This window comes from Mercenaria mercenaria, unplaced genomic scaffold (genome assembly GCF_021730395.1).
Source record: "Mercenaria mercenaria strain notata unplaced genomic scaffold, MADL_Memer_1 contig_4697, whole genome shotgun sequence".
Taxonomy (NCBI): domain Eukaryota; kingdom Metazoa; phylum Mollusca; class Bivalvia; order Venerida; family Veneridae; genus Mercenaria; species Mercenaria mercenaria.
The window spans coordinates 23716-41438 of NW_026462945.1; the positions used below are offsets into that span (position 1 = coordinate 23716).

The following is a 17723-nucleotide window of genomic DNA, read 5'->3' on the forward strand; positions in this document are numbered from 1 at the left end:
TCTTACTTGAAACAATATTCACTTTAACTTGTTTTTCGTCAAATTTCAAATCGCAACCTCTTAATCTAACAAGTTCATCAAAACGAAAAAATCCTGCGAAACTCAGGAGGCACATAACTGTGAATCTAGCATCTATTAAGTCCGATGTAAAGCCAAAACGTGTAACAATTTTTTGTAAATCTGATACAGAAATTTCCTGTTTCTGTACAACAGGTTTTGCTGTTTCTCTCATTATACCATCTTTTGCCAAATGAACCAATTTAGACTTAATGGATCAGAAAACCCCGCAATGAGATGTGCAAAAGAAATGCCATAAATAACTGCATTAACCTGAGATTGAGAAGTGTTGGTCTTTTTCAGTGAAGTAATGAACAATGCAACAGAAATATCAGATGCTGGTAAAGAACTTAGTTTATAAATTTTACACCAATTACAGAACCTTTTAAAATAACAATTGTACTGTTTATAAGTGTTGTCAGCTTTAGATGTTCTCACTAATTGTTTAAGGTCTTTGCCGAGTCCTACCAGATCTGGATGAGTTATCTGTAAATCTACCAACTTGAAAAGCGTCTGTCAAATGTATAAAATAGGAAAACATATTTACAGATACTTAAACTTAATTCCTGTATGACAAAGGACTTCGCTCTACATAACTGATGTAGGCGGCCTCACTCACTCAAGAAAAATAAATAAATAAATTTTTGTGTAAAACCGGAAAACGTTCCAGTTATAGGCGGCATCATTCAAGAAAATTATAAAATTCCTGTCCAGGACTTCGCCCTACATAACTGTGACGTAGGTGGCAACATTCAAGAAAAATAATGAATGTTAAGAATGTATGTATATATATATATATATATATATATTCCTGTATAACACAGGCCTTCGCCCTACATAACTGATGTAGGCGGCATCATTCAAGAAAAAAAAAATTTAATTCCTGTATAACACAGAACTTCTCCCTACATAACTGTGATGTAGGCGGCATCATTCAAGAAAATTATAAATGTGAAGGTTTTTGAATTCCTGTATAAAACAGGCCCTCGCCCTACATAACTGATGTAGGCGGCCTCTTTCAAGAAAGAAAATATTCCTGTATAACACAGGCCTTCGCACTACATAACTGTGATGTAGGCGGCATCATTCAAGAAAATTACAAATGTGAACATTTTTAATTCCAATACAACAAGGGCCTACATTATACATAACAGATGTAAGCGGCATCGTTAAAGAAAAGTATAAATGTGAACATTTTTGAATTTCTTTATAAAACAGGACTTCGTCCTACATAACTGATGTAGGAGGCATTCAATATATTACTAGAAACAGCGTTGGACCCCATGATACATTCTGAACCAAGAAATAAGTCAAATATATCCTGTTACCTGCCTACTGAAGCAAATCAGAAATAAAAATTAAAGTAACTAGATCTACATATATAGTTTGTAAAAATAAAAGATAATTAAGGAATATAAAGTCAGATTTGTTTACTCTATACGTGAACATCTCAACCTCGTACATGTACATAAAAGAAAGTGACATTTCACACGCCGTATTTATTTTTAGAAAATAAATCTGTTTTTATGCTTCCCCAGACAGAAAATGAATCTATTTTTAGACTTTACTACACAATAGGGACTATCTCAAAATGTGTATTACCTGTCAAAATTGACAGATCTGACAGTTAAAGAATGAGTATTACAATAAAAAAAATGTAAGTGCTAAAAAACAAACAAACAAAAATGAACATGAACATTGAAATAAACATTCAAAGCAGCGAAAATAAAGCCAGTGATTAATTAATAATACCGGCATTTATATGTTAATTAATTCATTTAGATGACACAGGCAAAAATTAAATTCTTACAGCCAAAATTTTACTATTAAATCGTCTTGACCCAAAGACTGACTGGCTGCCTCTAACGAAAATATCTTGTTCTTTCTTAAATTCTAAAATTTCACGACAAAAATCTTGTTTCTCGCCATTCTGCTTAAACAAAATTGGCCAAAAGGAAGAACTAGGCCATTTTGGTAAGATCAACGTGCCGTGGCCATTACATGAGAGTAAATGAAAGACTGTTTTATTGACTAATCGAATGGGAGGCACTAACCAATTATTAGTATCGTGCCAATTTTGCGTAAAACAATCCACAGCCTCTGTTTCAAAATCAAAGAACTTGGAATTATACCTGCGCAGCTTCCTGTTCCGGTAAGTGGCAAACCTATCCACGTCATGCGGACCCCATAACGAATCAAGAAAAGCAAAAAACTCTTCTGAGACTTCCCAGTCATCAGTATCTCGAGTTTTACTGATATCATCAGCTATTACATTTTGAGTTCTAGGGACCCATTGTAAATCTAAGTCAATATTATGCTTGAAACAAAGATTGAAAATGCTTAGAGCAAGAGACTGTAACTCTAGATTAGAACTACCAACCTTAACGATATAGACACAATTTTGTGAGTCCGAGAACCATTTAACCGACTGATTACTAAGTTGTGCACCATAAGCTCTTAAAGCTAAGAATGCCTTTATTTCTCGAAAGGTAGAGCTTCTAATTTTATCTTCCTCTGACCAATTATTATGAAAAGCAATCTCGGGTAGATTTACGACATAGGCTCCTGCCGCAAAGCATGACGCATCAGAATAAACCAAAGTTTGAGTGGGCCTATAAGGTAACAATTCCCTGTGATTGATTTTGTCTATATTACCAAGCCAAAAATACAGTTCAGGAATGCAAGGGCTATCTGAGGGTAAGCTGTAAACAAAATCCCATGAACAACGCTTTTCTATTTCCATGTACAAAAAACGTGTCATAAGTCTAGCAACGTTTCCTATTACAGGAATCATAGAAACAATTTTACCAGTACAAACTGCCAATTTTCTCGCCGAGACGAAAGACAAATTGTTCAAAATACCCGACAAACAGGATTTTAAATCATTTACTCTTCTTTCGGGAATAGATAGCGAAAACTGCCGACTGTTCCAAATCAAACCTGTCCATTCAAGAAGCTGTACAGGAATCCAGATTGATTTTTCAAAATTGATTACAAAACCAGCCTGAATAAGACTTTCTTTCCCTTACCGTACTGTCAAAATTCCCGTTTGAGCCCCACCCGTCATCAAGAAACATAACAATTTTTATCGAACTTGACCGCCAAAGTTTTACCATTTCCCGCAAGACTTTGGTAAAAATAAAAGGGGCTGAGCTAAGTCCAAAAGGGACTACAGTATAACAGTAATACTTATTGTCCACACAGAAGCCTAGAAAATTTTGATGGGATGGAAATACATCAATATGATAGTACCCTTTAGAAAGATCAAATTTGAAACAATAACTGTCTCTACAGAAATATTCGGAAGCTACTTTCCAATCCTCGAAAGAAATCTTTTCCTTCCAAATATACTTATTTACAATTCTAAGATCTAATATAAGCCGCTTTTTCCCTTGACTGTTAATTGACACGCTTAAAGGGTTAACCACATGCGGTACAAAAGGAGTTTCAACAATATGATGACAACTGAGCATTTCAGATACTGATTCTCTTACAAAATCCAGATTATTAAGCGCAAACTTGTTATTTTTTGAAACAGAACGCAAAGGAGTATTGAAAAAGGGAATCTTGTAGCCTTCAGTCAAAACATCAATAATTTCATTATTAGCCCCTACATCTTTCCAGTATTGTACGTGCTGTTTAAGCCTACCTTTAACATTAGTACTGTTCAAGTTATTGTCAGAATTTTTTTTCTTGAAAATCAATTTCATGAACTTCAAAGAATTTATCATACTCAACTAAACTTAAATAAAACTTATCATTTATTGGCGTTTGCTGCACCGGTTCCTCTTCCAATGGACTTTGTGTCAGACGGGGTGTACGTGTTGGTGAAGTTGGCCCATAAGCAATCTTTCCGGAAGTAGCCTGTTTTCCCACATGCGAAGCAGATGTCTGTACCCGAGGCTCGTCTTTTCCCACGAAAATTGTACTCAAACCCTCTTGGAAAGGGTCCGCCTTGGTAGGGTCCTCCTTGAAAAGGTCCACTTTGATAATCCTGGTAAGGTGGGGAGGTCGGCATGCGTGGCTGTGTTTGGTTCGCTGTTGGAAATCTTGGGCCCATAGCACCAGGACGCATGAAATTAAAAGAATTTTGAGCATTACTGACATGAGAAGTTTTAAGCTTTTTAATAGCTTTAATTTCAGCAGACTTCAGTTTCTTTTCGTCTTCACTATCGTCACCAAGTGAAGGGGTCTCGTACTCGCGGACCGTGGCCCAGCCCCCAGGGGAATTTTCTGCGACCTTAATGAGTTTATTTCTATGCTGCACCTTTTTCAGCAAATTCTTAGCTAGAGATTTAACATGTGCTGTATCCTCAGAATTGATAATAATTTCTTCAACAGAGTCAATAACGTCACTATTAAATTCAAACTGCTGCCTGTGCGATTCACTCTTAAATTTAGGTAATTTATCTTTTACTTTGGTGTTGCTCGAACTGCTTGCACCGACAGAAAACTGTTTCTTTAAATCACTTATTTGACTGTCAAAGTAAGATCTAAAAAGTCCAAAGGCTTCAAATACATTCCCTTCACAATCCCCTGGGGGCTTACCTGAACTGGGGCCACGTGCGCCTCCTTCTTCTTGACCGAAACGACCTTGACCGTCACAACGTGATCCCCTTTCTTGTACAGATTGCTGTCTGCTTGAAGAACTGTGAGAAAACGGCTGTCGTCCTAAACTGCCCTCGCCCGATGAATCTTGTTCAACAACTTGAGCCGAAAACCTAGAAGCTTCATCTATTTTGTGTGAAGAAGAATTGTCGTTTTCGCGTGACATAATGACAGAACAGAAAAGTTTATGTGCGACATCTACCTGTTCAGACCGTCGAATGAAAAACATTTTATAAATTCATTATGCACGAAAACTTCGTGTATACACTTGACTGACCACTGTCACGGTGGTCAGTCAAACATATCTCTGTACGGCATACGACCGTCAATAAATATATATACATACGATATAAACTAAAATGATAAATAATTAAGTTTCAAGTGATATGGCACCAACAAATTCGTCGGTTTATTTTGAATCTAAACCATGCTTTGAAATCAGATTAGGGTTGGGAAAAAAATGATTTTATAGTGTAGGAAAGTAAACATAAAATCGCCAGAAAACGTAGGATGTAAACTTTTCTTGTGGATTTTTTTTCCTCCGGTTGTAAGTGCCCAAGTACGAAATGACGATGCGAAGTGCGCGAATTTCAATTCGGGATCCGAATGTTACACGAATGAAAAATGTAATCCTTGTGAGTGTTTGGTAATATCTATTTGGTAGTTTTAACACGCCTATTTTATTACATATATAGGGGGTCAAGGCGTAGCGCAACCAGTTCTGAAGCTATTCAGCGGGAGGATGTGAAAAAGGGAATCCACTTCCCTTTGTGCAGGTCAGTTAAATCTCCCCAAGGGTGAAGATTCTGGGAAATTAAATAGAACTTGTAGCTTCTTCTGAAAGCGACTGGTCAGTTTGACCGGAGTAGATCTATAATGCACATGGCAGGCACGTAACTCAACATACTAACATACGCACAGACATATCGTCATTTTTCGATGATAAAATATAAAAAAAAAAAGAAAATCAATAAATAAAATTTAAAGGCTGAAGAGATGAGGTGTAAGATGAAATAAGGATTCAGAGACTTTTTGTCACGCATTTAATGTTAAACTGCGAAAGATGTATACATTACATCCTGCCGTAGCGGTCACCTACAGGTATTAATTAAGGAGCTATTCTAGAATCATAACTTTTTATTATTATAAAATACTCGTACAGTTTTGAAGGAATGGTAAGTGTAAACGTGCAACAAGAAGTTTCTGCCTCCTAATATCATTAGAAAGTAGCTGTCAACAGCTTTTTTTCTCATTTTGTTTTACAATGCAAAGACGCTGCAGCTTATGTGCATATAACATAGTAATGTGATCCAAGCAACTGAAACGCAAAATACTTAGTTTGCAGCATTCATTTCGCTATTTACATTTAAAAGCAATTTATCCATTGTATTGTAAAAACATTTTTTTTTGCATTTAGCCGCAATGTTTCGATTATGATACAAATGTATCTGATATGACATACTGTCATTTTTACACAGTAAACATATTTTGACCGCCATTATATCTGATAATTATTTTGAAGATTACTAAAATTTCTTCACTGACGTGTCTGAATGATGAAAGGATCATGAAAGGATATCAAATTATGTTTATCTGTCATCCACTTTTTGCAAAACTTATTTTGACATAAACCAGTATGGTATCATCTACATTTGAGCACGGTGAACATTTACAGTGAAATTAAAGTGCGCGACTACAACAGAAATTATTATATGAATCACAGTTGTGTAATATTTACTAAGCTATAGGATTAGGAGTACCAAAATCTGCATAAGGTAAATATAAAACATTTATTTTGACCGTATCCCGTAGTTTCCGATATGCATATTAAACCGAATGTTTTATCACTCACTGAACTAGCTTATAAATAACATTAAAAAGTGGAACATTTTAATTGAACGACTGAAAAATCGAGATCTTATTTTTCTTAACATGTCCTCGTAAGTAGGAGTCCGAAATAGACGCAATAATATACGCAATGATTTGTAACAGTTTTATTGAGGGGAGCAGATTGAGGTATGTGATATTTTAAGATCAAACAAAGTAGTCAAGCTACAGCCCTGTATTTATTTCTGAAATTTACAAATCTACAAAAATACAGTTTACTTATGCGCAAACACTGGCACTAGCTTCGTACCCTCGCCTGATCTTATCATTGCTTCTTTCGATCTTTTATCTCCCATTTTTAGGCTTTGATTGCAAATGTTACTTAGCGCAATGAGCAGAGCGAGTGTGCCACGCTACGCACCCGGGGAGACATCTACAGGCTGGTATTTTCGGATGATGATGAGCCTGGGGAATATTGAAAACACTAATCTGAAATGCGCACTTTGAACAACCGTAGTACGATACTGAAATATCTCACATAAGTCACACAGTTGTGACGTCGTATCTATATGCTATATAGTTTGTTCCATAGTTTTTATAACACATCTATTCGAATAATACTTTCCAAACCGAGATCAGATTCTTGAAGAACGGCTGGTAATTCATACAGCTAAGGCAAAACAAAACTTGGTTACCAAAAATAGTCGCCTTGAAAAAAATCCACCGAGGCAACTGAGGCAGAAAAAATCGACCGAGGCAGAGGAGGCAGAAAAATTGACCGAGGCAAGTGCCTCGGTTGCCTCATTTGTCGCTACGGCCATGCATGATGTCTGGGTATTGGTGGTGGTATTGTTGTTTTGTTTTTTAATGTTTAAGGTGTTACTTTCCAGAGTTCCAAATTTCAAATAGATGTTACAAAAATGTTTTAATACTGTTTTAATACTGCAAGTTATCAATTTACGAATTCATCCACAAGGATTCCAGCGGTTTCCCTTCCTGACTTACACACAATACATCCAAGGGGACAACTGTCACGGCCATAGACTGTCTATACTCTACTTTTTATCATTAAAAACAACATAATAAAATTAAGAACAAAGATTTATTTAAAATCCGCTATAAACTTGACACGCACGATGCAACTATAGGTAATTTAAAAGAAATTTGTTTGACAACACTGTTCACTATTAAAGATTTTTCTATTCTGTTTTTGGTATCTTCTGCCCAAATGTAAATTACATTTATTTACTATAAAACGAAATAGCTATTTACGATCGCGCTGTATGAAATTTTACAGGTAATTTTATAAAAAAAAAATCGGTTGTTTCTATTTATTTTTGCTTAACATTCTGCTATTATCTTATCAAAATTGCCTTAAACTTTCTAGCGGTGCTGAAAGTTTCAGGTGATAATATTAAATAATGAATACATTATCAAGTGCTGTGTAAGTAAATTTTGCGCCTAAATTTTGCGGTGTGTACATCATCACTACTGGACTTGCCAACGGTTACCGGTGTCCCGGACTGTGCGCTTGTATGCCACCATAGGTCCCTAACACATACACAAAAGAATGCTGACCTAACTTTTAATGTTTATTTTGTAATGTTCTTAATTGTGTCCTTCAAAAAGGTAATTTGAAGCCATTTATATTAGTTCTATTTAGATTAAAGATTATACTGTTTGAAATTTGCTAAAATTGAGTAAAATTCAATAAAATTGATAATTTTGATAAAATCAGAATCGGCCTTAGCCGAAAAATGGAAACACAAAGACTCGGATTTCTGACTTCTATTTGTACCAAAATGTCTTTAAAATTCTGTTCTAAAATTAAAGTTAAAAATAATTTAGTAAAAACCGATGACCATCGTTGCCGAAATGTAAAGTGGGTGCGAGCTTTTGTCTCCTAATTTTTAAAATCATGGTCTGAAATTGGGTTATATATGGCTTAAAATTTGTATTGGTTTATAAGGTTTCTTCAATTAGAGCTACCATAAATTGTACAATTTTAATCGGTAATATCAACAATAAGAGCTTTAAATATTATATAATTTTCTGCAAACGATTTTTTTTCGCCGGGGGCTCTGCCCTGGACCCGACTGTTATTGTTTCTATTTCATCAGCACTGTCAGTTCAATCACCAATCATTTTCGCTCTTCGTTCCAAAAAAACCCCCAAAAAACCCCACACACACATTAAGTGCTACCGCAATATACATACGGTATAATATATCATTGAATGTACAAAACTGATCATCAAACAAAATTTCTTAAAAACGTCGTTTTTCTACGGACCTGCAGTTGATGAAAATTTTATGTGCAGATAATTGTATACCATATTCATATTTATAGTTGAAAGATAGGAATGTCAGTGGCAGGAAAAACTCTCCTTTTGGTTACTGAGCGTATGTATTGTAAAAATTACCTTTGGTATGTCTGCAACGCACTGAGACTTTGAGATTTCAAACTTTACACATATACGAGACCATACCAATGGCCTCGACAAACAGAAACTTCCGTTTTTGTGTTATAGGCATACAGACACTAAAAAGAAAAATGGCGCGAAAAAAAATGGTAGTCGCATAATGGCGGATACGAATAGTCCTCAGAATTTTTGCTCTGTAGAGCTATTTTCCTTATTTTCTTTGCATTTTTTTTTTTGCTAAAATCACATGACAGATCTATGCTTGACATGTAGGTAGCATTTTCATAATGAAATAACAACATTACAAATTTTTTCATGGAAACGTAGATCATACACCACCAGTATAATTTGGGGTCTCATTTTTTTAGCTGATTTTGCAGTTTGTGTGTTTGACTGAAATTATTTTTCTTGTATCAAACATGACCCCCACTTTTCTTTTGATTTTTAGTTAGTACTGACAATATTCTTCAAGAAAATGTAGCTTACAGAAATTTAAAATGGGTCCTGATGTGTGCTGCGGTAATTGGAATTAGGTCAATTTTATATAGAATAAAGAACAACAACTATTTAGTGTGTTATAACCTTACAACTTTTTTGTTTCTATAATTCTAAAAGCGATAGTTTACAAAGGTAAGACGCTTATTAAAATACATCAAATCATAGACGGTTCTGTAGAACTATAAGTATTAAAATAATGTGCTTCAGGTTACAGATTCTGGTGACAATTTTCTACATGATATATCTGTCCGTAACGTGAACATCTAATTTTATTAAGTTGTTTTTGTTGTTGTTGTTGTTGTGTTGTTTTTTTTTGCATAAGACTATAAGCTAAATATTGTTTTGTTGTTGTTTCCATTTGTTTAGTTGATGTCTCACGATCTCCATATTTTGACAAACGTTAATAAACCCGTGCAGCCGCAGCATCATCATTTTATTAGAACCGTCGTAAACTACAAATATTTCGGACATGTACAACACATTTCGTAGACAATGCATTGTTGAAACATTTGTGTAACATGAATTTTTATACATGGCGATCGCTGAACAAAAACCGCGCGAAAATAGCATGAAAATTCCGTGTTAAGATAATTGCACGAGTTAGCTATGATCTAGGCTTGTTTAAACAGTATTAACAACGTACTGGAGTTAGATCCTTGTGACCTTTTCTTTGATGTGTGGTAGATAATATCAATCAGATAATGTACTAGTGTTATGATTTATGTGGTCTCTAAATTTGACAAATATTTCATAAATAAAACTGTGTTAAAATATCGCGGCTTTGCAATATTTATTACTGTTGACATCGATAATTGTATTACTTATATAAACAACGTAGGAGGTAATGAACATTAAAAATGCAGCCGTTTTGCAAATGCAGCTCAGTAATTTGAGAGGTATTTGTATCTACTTTACTTTTGGGAGACCAAAAACTCTGTATTTTATTGTAAGCTGTTGGAGTGAAGTTAGAGGCATGCAACTTATTTCTTTCCCTTAACCAAGAGAGAGACATGCAAACTTTGGCCTATTAACAATAATAAGCACCTATGTCGGATGAAGATGAATAAGCCCGATACCCTAAATTAAACGGTATTAAAAATGCATTATATGCAATGTAAATATCAACTTTGTACTCGAAGTAACCGCTATTTGGCGGAGACAAATATAAGTTTGTGCGAATATTTACAAAATACATAAATAAAACATAGCTGAAAAATATAATTATTGCATTTCAAAAAAAAACTAAGATACTTGCTTTGTGAATGAACAAGTATTGTTCAATCAGTAGTGTTATATGGCCAAATAAAAAGAACTGATTTGGCCGACAACCTTTTCTCTTTTTTTCGCTAGAAATTTAGTGTAAAGTTTATTTTCTATCAAAAAATCTTAAAGTACTGCTGTACCTATACAGGAAATAATTAAGATTATTCGATAGCTTTTATTGATATGATAAATACCAAAATGTTGAAGAATTTAAAAAGAATTGGCTTAATTATAAAATCGCTATTAAACCCCAAACCTGGCACAGGAACCGTGTGAATCCCGCTGAAATACCAGTGACTGTTCGGGTGCCCATACCTGCACCCTATAAATAATATAATATAATAATATAAGCAAGTTCATTGAAAATAAGTATTCATGCCGGATTTAAGTTGCAAGTCGTAAATTTCAGTTTACCAGTATTAATAGAGATTTTCAACTTACTTCGACGCGGACTGCGGACAGCGGACTGCGTACTTACAGTAAGGGTTTTCTCAAAATATTTAAAGGTTCGCAAGAAAGAAAACATACTTATGATATATATGTTTCTTTTACCTATATGTCTTCATTGTAGAAATAAGTATACTGTGATATAATTATACAATACATACGTTTGAAAATATATGAATAGTGAACAGGCTACATTTAACATACGTAATCGCACATTTCAGATGTCATCTAAATACTGAAGTGCATTTTACTTGCCTCAGCATGTTCTTCAAATATCAGTATGCTTTAACATTTTGTTTTGATATCGAGACATTTCTGGCGTTACATATCTTTCGTGCGACTCGAACTACACGATATGTACGGTACTACGATAATACTTCACCTTAAATAATATGTTCATGCATTAAAAAAGTACAACTTGAAACATGGATTTGAAGATAACGGCGACTCCAATAATCAAAGCCTTGAGATGTCTGGTGTTTGCGGGTTTTGCTAGAGTTTTTTTCATTTTAAATGCAAAGCTATAAACATACATGTATAAGAAACAAAATACTAATGTGCCTCATATCTAAGATAAACTCTGCCTGACCTTACATGAACAGCTGCAAGTCAGTGATGTAACCATGGGCTGGAATACCTAATCATTGACAGATCTTATATAATCTAAATGACCAGTGTGAATGGATAGAGGATGAATAAGAACTACTTGATCATTGATAATTCATCCGCATTGTTCATGAATGGGACTACTTTGTGTAGCACATGAACATCCTTTGGATGTGATTTGGAATCAAATAAAGATACTACATGATTGTCAGAAATACACTTAACTTTGGTAGCGGGATAAACCCGCAACCGAAAACAGTTTGGTTTTAATTTGTGTTCGTCCATACGATTCCTAGACTTGTTTTCCTAGCAACAAGATAAGAAAAAAAAGCAGTACAAAATATTATTGTGAAAAAAATAATTCAACATTCTGAATAAAATGAAAGTCCGTTTAATTTTTGTTGCATAATATAAATACAATGTTCTGGTAGACTTCTGTATGGAAAAAGTCATTGTCTTTCATTACTTTTGATAATTGTAGAATGTTCCATAAGATAGAAGTTTTAATGAAATCTCTTGAATGATTTCGTTCAACATTTTGTCTACACATACAGGAAGTTCTCATACATGTATCTTTCATCCCCGTCGAAACGAGATCTGATACATTACCATAATTTAGCGACAACATCCTGAATAAGTTACGTATCAGCATGTTTGTAAATAAAAAAAGAATAGAATATCTGAAACATTACCATAATTTAGCGACTACATCATGCCCTGAATCAGTTATGTATCAGCATGTTTAAAAATAATCAAAAAGGTATGGCCACTTCGTATAATAAACATAATCTGATATCAGATTTTGAAAAATGATCAAGACAGGCTCGGTCTTGATGACTGAGGTCACGCAAAGACATTTTCATTTTGACATTTTGAGTCATACTTTAGATAATGAAACATTTTCATTGACATCAAAATTGCACGTTAGTTTAAGTTTTAAATTCATGACTATTTTCAAGTAACTATTCAGAAAGGATTGTCATATCTCAGCTGGAATTTAATCTTTAATTACAGTTAAAACTTGCTGTAAAAATTTCAATTTAAAACGGTATGAGTAGATACTCTGCTTCAGGGAACTTGAACAAAGATTTAAACTCATGAAAAAATTCAAGGTCTATATTGGTTTAAAACTCATAATGTAGCCATCATGTTATGTATATCACGATAGGGTGGCCGGGAAAACTGAATGAATTCAGTACCGTATAAAACTGAATTGTAGGGTTTGAAATGGTTAATAATATATTATAGCACGTGAGCCATTTGTTTTTACTGTGGTGCGTTAAAATGTCACGCATCGTATCGCGCATATTCAAAATTGTGCGTCGTACAGTATGTAGCAGTTCAGCGTCGCGAGTGCAATAATACGAAACACCATGTTTCCATAAACACTATATACATTCTTTGATACCAAAAATTCAATTATTATAATAAGTAATCACTTGTAACATATGTTGCTGTGATCCCCTACGCTTTAGGGGCCGCCTGAGCTAAAATAGGCGAACCTCTTGCGGCGCAGGGGAAGAGTGTCTGTCTCCCCACCAGGAGGTCATTGGTTCAGATCCTGAGTTATAGGGTATGTTGATCGTTGAATCAACAGCCGTTTTCACTGCTAGCGAATACAGGCCTAGGACTTCACGAAATTGACAGCAAACATATAAATAAGTTGCAGCACTTCTAATAAAAAAGAACAAGCTTGATACAGATCGTCTAGCTTCTTGTTCATAAATACGGTAGTCCAAAGATTTGAATAGATGCATTAAACAAAAAGCAATATAAAAGGTAAAAGGGTAAACATTTTATGCTCCCACGCTGTAAAGAATACTTGTAAGACAAAATATATCGGCAATTCATATACAATAAGACTGATATTTTAAAATAAATCTTATAATTGCCTTTCTCAGATATTTTAAATGGAAACAGTATTACGGCATTAAAACCGGATGCTAAATATGCCACTGTTCAGTTATGCATAACTTCCTCATATACAGTTTGAGAAAACCCCTATAGTAAGTCCGCAGTCCGTGGTCCGCAGTACGTGTCGAAGTAAGCTGAAAATCTCTATTAGGCCGTTTGTATACCGAATGAATTACCATAAGTAAATTTAAAATGAAGAAATAAATGATATCAATAATTTAGAAGAATTAACGAAATGTAAATAAAGATATACATGTTGTATATGATATAAAGACTTTAGAAGAGTTAACGAAATGCAAATAAAATGGAATAAGTATACTTATTCGAACAAAATTTGTTCAATACGTTCATATTGCTTTTCTCTGAGCGGGTTCAAACGATTTTTTTAACAATATAGACTTTGAAATATAGCTGTAGTGGTGTCATCTGTTAACATATTGCATTAACCGTTGTGAATTCTTTATAGCAGAGCTACCGGCGCCGCTTCGCGGCGCCAACAGCGTCGCATTACGGTTAAACGTGTGAAAAAGAAAATGGATAAAACTGTGTATAGAATTACTATCGAGTTGAAAATTCGTGGTACTGTTTTGGAATCGGTGTTGTTCGGGTTTCTTCCAGTACACAATGCTCATAGTAATTAATCAGTAAGACGTCAGTAGACGCTTGCTGTTTACGGTTGACAAAAGCGTTTCGCTCACTGTTTGAACGTTGAATAAAAATGTAAATGAGCGTCTAATAATAAGAATTTAATGCTAAATACATTTTCTACGAAGAATAAAAAGATAAAATACAATATTTTCAATGGGAATCGATTTTCGTCAGGCTGCCATAACTGAAATTTGTTATGTATACCAGTACTTATATTTGTGATTATCACGTCATACTTCCACATTGTTGCAGTGGTTACCGAGTTCGCATTGAAAACCAAAGGTCGAGAGTTCGGTCCTCACTGGAAGCCATTTTTTTAATATCTTTTTTATTTCAGTTTTTTCTGAGTTTTGAAAGCATTGTAAAAAATAAAGTCATTCATGTGAAATTTAACAAGTGTTTTGTTAGTGATGTCAGGTTCCAATGTACTGTCTGTAGATAAAACTTATTTTTTAAAAAGGTTTGGGAACAAAATATACAGGCATTGAACTGCGAAAAGCACATAATGCTCTTCTCCCCGTTCACATATATTTCATCCACAAGCTTAAAAATCACTGAGTTTATTACTATGAAAAAAAAAAAAACCCAAAAAAACCATTCAACATCAAAAAGGTGCCTACTACCATTCCTGTTATATACCAGTAGTGCTAAAAGATTAACCATAAAAATGTCATAGACTGTTAACTTAGCAGTTCAGTAAATAAAACAGGAGTTTTCGAGAATTTCGGCAAACAGTTATTTTCTCTGGGTAAAATTCTCATCACTAACTTTTAAAGATGGCTAGTCTTTTGGGTTTTAAATAAGCTTTGTACATGTAAATGATTTTTATTCCCCCATACCAGACGACTATCATAGCAGTATTTTGCCTTAAAGTTGGACACATTTTTCCTTCTAAAAAGAACCGTAACTTTCTTTAGTTCGTATATAGCATATTTGTAGAGTTTTCACATGTCAAGATTTTTTCTTAATGCATTCTAAGACATTCATTCAGAAATAATGAATTATCATCAATTCTTAAAATTTTAATAGATCTTAAAGAACATAAACTTCTTAAAACGGACCCGTAATTCCAGATAATTCCAGCAGCACTCCTTTAATTTTCAAGGGGCACTTGTCATGTTTCAAGGGAGCTCTGCCTTCTAGGTAGCACCTAAGTTCATATTAGATCTAATACTGACAAATATTTCCGGAAAAAGCAGTGCATATATAAGCACCGCTTGAAGTTGAAAGTTTGTAAAATGAATATATATTGATAGATTATAAATAAACTGTATACAGTCAATCTTGTATTATTTACATGTTTTGAATGATGCTCCTGAATATTATAATATTTTCAATTCAATATTTCTATTACTAAACATTTTATTAACATGGCAACAACAACGAAATGGCGAAACGATAATTATTTCACCCATGAGCTTAAAATGACGAAAACATGTGTTAAATCAGTGATAATGATCTGTATACAGGTTAACTGGGGAACTGCAGAAAATTGCGAAGGATACACACTCCGGTAAAATTCTAATTGTGTGTGAGATATGTGTATGACTAGAACCTGCAAATCGGGGAATAAATTTCTATCGCTCAGAATAGGCTCAAATTTCGAGAGATGACTAAATTCAAGGTCAGGATTAACGTGGCATTGTTAGATTGAACTGGGGAATTCCCCGGTTCGTAGCGTATCCCCGGTTTGTTGGTGTGTATTCATACGAAATTACCCAGTTGGCTATGTTCTCAAACGCACGCACGCACGCACGCACGCTCACAAAGCCAACACATGAGGACAAAACGAACAAACAAAGGAACATAGTGGGGCACCGCCTCGGAACGGTCAGTGGTAAAAACACCACTGAGGAGCTTAAACCGGTTATGGTGCGCACCCAACCTTACTCTTACCCCCACCATATTCCAAAGACACGGGGCAGTGTAAATAAAAGTAATCCCCTCCAGGTGAATCTCTAACACACGCAATGGCAATAAAAAGGCATGGCATGTAAAACACAAAATTGCTCGTGTATAAATATATAAAAAACAAACCTTAAGAACCAAAACGTATGTACTCAATGCCTTTTCAGAAGGCAGAGCAACAAAAGAAACACCCTTAAGGGCCCGACGTAACAGGCCAGAAGACAAATATCAAAACAGTTCAGTCCTGGTAGGATTTAAAGACTGCTTATCATAGAGTCCTCCGCCTCTTCCGTCAGACACAATCAAAGAGGGAAGTGTAGTGTCCAACTGTAAACGGGCTGAACACTAAACATGCGGTATGTCTCAAAACAATTGGGTCGAAACCTCTTGTAATAAAACCCTTATCAGCACTACTGACCAGGAACCAACCCTCGGACACAGGGAAACAGCCTTAATTCTGCTTCGACCATGTAGGGAACAAGAAAATCAAGCAACAGATGCTTTACATTGTTATTTTTATTCCTTAATGGATACAATGTTGCCAAGATCTACATATGTAGGCTTTTTTCTGCTCTGGTAAATAGCCAAGCTCAGAACCAATCACTTTATCAAAAAGTGTGCTTTCTAAGAAAACAAGAACTACCTTGTGACACAAGGTAAGAAACAAAGAGCACTTTCATGCCTTATCAGGACCGTTAAAAATGAACAAGATCTGAGACACATGGAAACAGCCCTAAGTATTCATGGATAGTCGGAGTGTATGAAAAAAGGACCAAACAATAAATGCTTTACTTAGTTATTTATTATCTCTAGATTTTAAGGAAAGAAACCATGCTGACAAGTTCTGTATACATGTATTTGTAAACTTCTAACTGCTATGGTTAATCGTAAAGCACATACAATGGTTTGAGAGACAGATAACAGATATGTTTCCAGAAACTTTTTTCTCATCGATGGGTTTAAAATATACATGCCCTGCAAAAAACGCAGGGCCACTTTTAATTATTTTTGATAACTTTTTGGCAGTTGCAAACCTTGATGTAAATTCAGTGTATCTTCATTAGCATTAGTTTGAATTGTAGTCATGTTTTGTTTCTTAGTGGTGAATGTCTTTATTCATAGTATTATTTTGTAACAAATTTACAACATTATGCTGGAAATAATAAAATGGGGCTTTTGTGTGAAGTGGCTCTTTGTAACGTCACCGGAAGTCTGACATCACTTTCATTTTTCCACGTCTGTTTCCAGAGATTAAAGTTTGTTACAAAATGCATATTCATCTATCATATCTCATCTCAAAGGGAGACAATTTTCACAGTTCAAAGCTGTCTCCTTTATCTGTGAATAAAATTTCGTATTCAGGAAAACCAAACAAATATCCTCTATTTATCTGCCACATCAGAAAACATTTGCCAACAACTTTCAAAATACTTTTAGCAAACTGTAAAATACCCATGCACTGCACTTTTGTACAAAAGACCTGTTTTACAAGGTGAAAGTGGCAATATTACTGCAGCACAAATTTG

General features: G+C 34.7%; 1 protein-coding gene across 1 annotated transcript in view; it reads left to right on the forward strand.

Annotated features, from left to right (window-relative positions):
- The first annotated feature begins 6051 nt into the window (after nt 1-6051).
- The window catches only part of LOC123523103 (uncharacterized), a 32854-nt gene continuing 21182 nt past the window's right edge, over nt 6052-17723 (forward strand). Inside the window, exon 1 of the mRNA XM_045300735.2 lies at nt 6052-6440. The gene's annotated coding sequence lies outside the window, so the exon portion shown is untranslated. The remainder of the gene's footprint in view (nt 6441-17723) is intronic.